The sequence below is a fragment of the Rhinopithecus bieti genome, unplaced genomic scaffold (assembly GCF_001698545.2).
Source record: "Rhinopithecus bieti isolate Rb0 unplaced genomic scaffold, ASM169854v2 scaffold_63316, whole genome shotgun sequence".
Lineage (NCBI taxonomy): Eukaryota > Metazoa > Chordata > Mammalia > Primates > Cercopithecidae > Rhinopithecus > Rhinopithecus bieti.
The window spans coordinates 571,639-576,721 of NW_016824497.1; the positions used below are offsets into that span (position 1 = coordinate 571,639).

Below are 5,083 nucleotides of genomic sequence, written 5' to 3' on the forward strand. Positions count from 1 at the left end.
TTTCATTCTTGTTGCCCAGGCTGGAATGCAGTGGGGCAATCTTGGCTCAATGCAACCTCCACCTCCCAGGTTCAAGCGATTCTCATTCCTCAGCCCACCACCATGCCCAGCAAATTTTTATATTTTTAGTAGAGACAGGGTTTCGTCATGTTGGCCAGGCTGGTCTCGAACTCCTGACCTCAGATGATCTGCCTGCCTCAGCCTCCCAAAGTGCTGGGATCACAGGTGTAAGCCACCATGCCTGGCCAGGAAGACAATAAAGCATCTTGAGCACAGAAAAGTTATGATCTATTACCTTTATTTTTTATTTATTTATTTTTTTTGAGATGGAGTCTTGCTCTGTCACCCAGGCTGGAGTGTAGTGGTGCTATCTTGGCTCACTGCCAACTCCACCTCCTGGGTTCAAGTAATTCTCCTGCCTCATCCTCCTGAGTAGCTGGGACTACAGGCACACACCACCACGCCCAGCTAATTTTTGTATTTTTAGTAGAGATGGAGCTTCACCATGTTGGCCAGGATGGTCTCGATCTCTTGACCTGGTGATCCACCTGCTTCGGCCTCCCAAAGTGCTGGGATTATAGGCGTGAGCCACCGCGCCCGGCCGATCTATTACACTGTAGAAATATCTGCAGAATGGATTGGCTGAGTTGGGCTGGGGTTTGGGGCAGGTTGGAGATGAAAATAAACAAAAAGGTTATTGTACTATGGAAGGGGACAAGTGATAATGGCCTGATTGGGAAGCCACCAAGGAGGCAGAATCTACAGTGGCTGTGTGTTGGGATGAAGGAGAAGGAGAAGCCTAGAAACTACCTACCTACCCTCTTCTCCCCCACCATTTCTGGCTTATGACCCTGGTAAATGCTAAAGTTACTAACCTAAACAGGGAAAAGAGGAGGAGGGGCAGATTTGTAGGCAAAGATGATGAGCTCCATTTTGGACACACAGACACTGCAGTGGTGTGATTCCTCCAAGTACATCATTATCATCACCTGGGAACTCGTTAGAACAATCCAGGTGCCAGAGATGGTGAATTCCTCTTCACGAGCTCTTGTTTTTAACACAGGTTCTAAAGGAGCTAAGTGATCAGTCAACAAGCCCACCAGATGATTCTAATGCACACTGAGGTTTAGAACCACTGGGACAGACTAATCTCCAGCTTCAGAGGACAGTCAGATTTCAGGAGCCATCAATAAAGAAACGGCAGCTGAAGCCATAGGCTGCCAGCTAAGAGACTTGCTCAAGGTCACAGGGGAAGTTAAATCCGGAACTGAGGTTACTCCTCCTCCTATAGTCTTGTGTTCCTACCTCTGTACTACCCAGAAATGTCTCTTAAATGAGTCTCTTATTTCAGATAAAGATGTAAATTCAAATTCAATTGTATTATTTTTATTTTTTATTTTAATTTTTTGAGATAGGGTATCACTCTGTTGCCCAGGCTGCAGTGCAGTGGTGTGATCACTGCTCACTGAAGCCTCGACCTCCTGGGCTCAATCCATTCTTCCACCTCAGCCACCCGAGTAGCTGGGACTACAGGCTCATACCACCGTGCCTGGCTTGCCTCCGTTCTTAATAAGCAAACATTAGTTTACAGGACTCACTTCCACCTACTGTACTGAATCGTCTCATTCCAAACAGTGTTAGGTTCTCCTGCAGCAGCATTCTAGTGTCCCACAATAGCTTTGTGAATACTGAGAAGCAGTTAGAGGTGGTGGCAGCTTAGTTTCCCTGGTAGGCCAGTTCTACTTGCTCCCCTTATGGGCCAGTTCAGAGCAACTGTTCTGGGAGTTGTTCCTTCAGGCTCAGTCTACAGGCTATTTCTCTAACTTCTCAACAATTAGAAACACCCAATTCCTATACTAAAGGCACTTTTGCTTAAATAGCTAGAACGCCTTCAGTTTCCTGCCATTGAGCCCTAACTCGTGGGGTGGAAGGAAGTAAGAGATGGACAGACAGGTAGGCAGAGAGGCAAAATCACAACTATTAGGGAAGATGAAGAAAAGATAAAGCTCTACAAAGATAATGATGCTTGTAAGAGTCCTTATTTATAGATAGGATTTTGACAAAAATGAGGGAACAACATTCTAGACTGAAGGTAAAGGTATAGTAGAGTTATAAAAGCCCATAATACATTAGGGTTGACTGATCTAGTTTTTGCTAAGGTAATGAGTATGCTTACACAGAGGAGTAAGCTTTGACCACACTCTGAATGAGTTAAAGTGCTTACGATAAACAGTTTACCTTTAATTTAGCAAACTACTAAAGTTTTTCAATAGGGTAATGCCAATAGCAAAAATGACTCCTTAGGGAAATGAAAAGGGGAGAATGACTTGGAGTGGATAATGAAGATGGTACAGTTAGGAGGCTATCACAAGAGGCCAGATGAGAAGCAAAGAGAGATTAAACTCTGTGGTGATTTAGGGAATCACCACAAAGTGGTGAATGAATACCAGAGACTGCAGAGGTGTCCTTTACATAACTTGACAATTGGTTGAATACATACATATCAGAGAAAAGGTGTTCCAAAATTACTCTGAGCCATGTGTAGTGGTACACATCTACAGTCCCAGCTACCAGCAAGGCTGAGGCAGGAGGATTGTTTGAGCCCAGGAGTTCGAGCCAGCCTGGGCAACAGAGTAAGACTCTGTTTCAAAAAAAAAAAAAAAAAAAAGGTGATTGGGAGAACAGAGGTGCTACTAACAGAAAGAGGGAACACAGGAACATGAGTTGGTTCTGGTCCAGGGAAGATTTAGAGTTTGGCTTTGGACTTACTGAATGTGAAATGGCACCCTATGTGAGGGTGTCTAGGGGCACTGGAAATGTAGGGTTGGTGCTGAGAGGCCAGCCATGTTACATCTGGAAACTTACCTCAACATCTGATGACAATTTATCTGAAATATTAACTAAAATGTAATTAACTATAGAGCCTTCCTACTTCTCTGGCTACTCTTCATCCTCCTTTGTAGGCTTCTTTTCCCTGATCACCCCTTACATATCAATTTTCCTTAGGGTTCTGTCCTTGCTCCTCTTCTTCTCAAACAATCCACCTTCCCCTGTGGAGCTTATATTGTCACCATATGCTTTTGACCTCCACATCTGTACCTTCAGCCCAGGTCCCTCTCCAGAACTTGCCTGACCTGTTTATCTCCTCTACTTATTGGAACTCTCCTCTTGGCTGTCTCCAGGCACTTCACACTCAACATGACCGTAGTTAAACTGATCATATTCTGCTGCGCGTGGTGGCTCACCCCTGTGATCCCAGCACTTTGGGAGGCTGAGGTGGGTGGATCATGAGGTCAAGAGATCGAGACCATCCTGGCCAACATGGTAAAACCTCATCTCTACTAAAAATACAAAAATTAGCCAGGTGTGGCGGCACGCATCTGTAGTCCCAGCTACTCAGGAGGCTGAGGCAGGAGAATTGCTTGAACCCGGAAGGCGGAGGTTGCAGTGAGCCGAGATTGCACCACTGCACTCCAACCTGGTGACAGAGTGAGACTCCGTCTCAAAAAACAAACAAACTGATGATATACTTTTCCAAATTTCATCCTTCCTCACTCAACTACCCAAGACAGAGCCTGGGGCTCAGGGGGTCAGTCACCTCTCATCCCTTTCCATCATCATCATCATCATCCCCAAACCCAAGCAACACCAATGTGAATCTACTTCACAAATATCTCCTAAAATGATTCACTTCCCTCTACTCCCATCACCCTGACTCAGGCAATCATCTATCACTCAAAATGCTTGCAATTGCTTCCCCACTAGTCTCTCTGTTTCCAGAGTCATCCTCTTCCAAATCATCCTTCTCCCTGAAGCGAGATCTTTACACCATGTTAATCTGAACATGTCACATCCTTGCTTATAATCCTCCTCGTCTCCCCAACTACCCTTATTATACAGTCTAAACATCTTAACTGTATGGGTTGCCTCTGGCTGCATCACATGTCACCCTAAAAATTAGTGTCTTTTGTTTTTCTGTTTGTTTTTTTTTTGAGACGGAATCTCGCTCTGTCGCCCAGGCTGGAGTGCAGTGGCGCGATCTCACTGCAAGCGCCACCTCCTGGGTTCAAGCGATTCTCCTGCCTCAGTCTCCCGAGTAGCTGGGACTACAGGTGCCCGCCACCACTCCTGGTTAATTTTTTTTGTATTTTTAGTAGAGACGGGGTTTCACGGGGTTAGCCAGGATGGTTTCGATCTCCTGACCTCGTGATCCGCCCACTTTGGCCACCCAAAGTGCTGGGATTACAGGCATGAGCCACCGCGCCTGACCAAATTAGTGTCTTAAAACAACACTTCTGGCTGAGCATGGTGGTTCAGGCCTATAATCCTGGCACTTTGGGAAGCTGAGGTTGGTAGATCATTTGAGCCCACAAGTTGAAGACCAGCCTGGGCAACATGGCGAAACCCCATCTTTAAAAAAAACACAAAAATTAGCTGGGCATGGTAGCACGCGCCTGTAGCCCCATCTACTCGAGAGTCTGAGGTGAGAGTATCACCTGAGCCCAGCAAGGTTGAGGCTGCAGTGAGCCATGATCACGCCACTGCACTCCAGCCTAGACGACAGAGTGAGACCCTCTCTCTCAAAAATCAAACAAACAAACAAACAAAATTTAAATTTTTTATGAGTCTATGTTTTAGCTAGTTCTTCTGGTCTGGGTCAGCTTAACCAGAGGTCAGCTGAGGCTGGGGTGGTCCAAGATGGCCTCAGTTACATGTCTGAAGGTTGGCTGAGTGTTACCTGGGGTGATAGTGAAAACTTAGCCATGTGTCTTTCATCATCCAGCAGACCAGCCTGGCTCAATCAGATGGTGATGGTCTCAGTGTTCCCAGGGCAGCAGAAAGTAAGCTCCAATACAGAAGTGCCTTTCAAGCCTCTGCTTATGGTCATCCCATTGGCCAAAGAAGTTACATGGCCAAACCTAGATTAAAAGACTGTTAAAAACAGAGCTGACTTTTTGATGGGATGAGCCTCAAAGTCACATTACAAAGGAACATACAGAATAGGGAAGAACTGGTAGCCTTTTTGTAATCTACCGCATTAATATACTTCACAAATTTATATATATATATATGTATATCTTTT

The 5,083-nt window shown here is 45.4% G+C and overlaps 1 protein-coding gene across 1 annotated transcript in view; it reads right to left on the reverse strand.

Annotated features, from left to right (window-relative positions):
• METAP1D (methionyl aminopeptidase type 1D, mitochondrial) overlaps positions 1–5,083 on the reverse strand; it is a 96,598-nt gene that overhangs the window by 61,510 nt on the left and 30,005 nt on the right.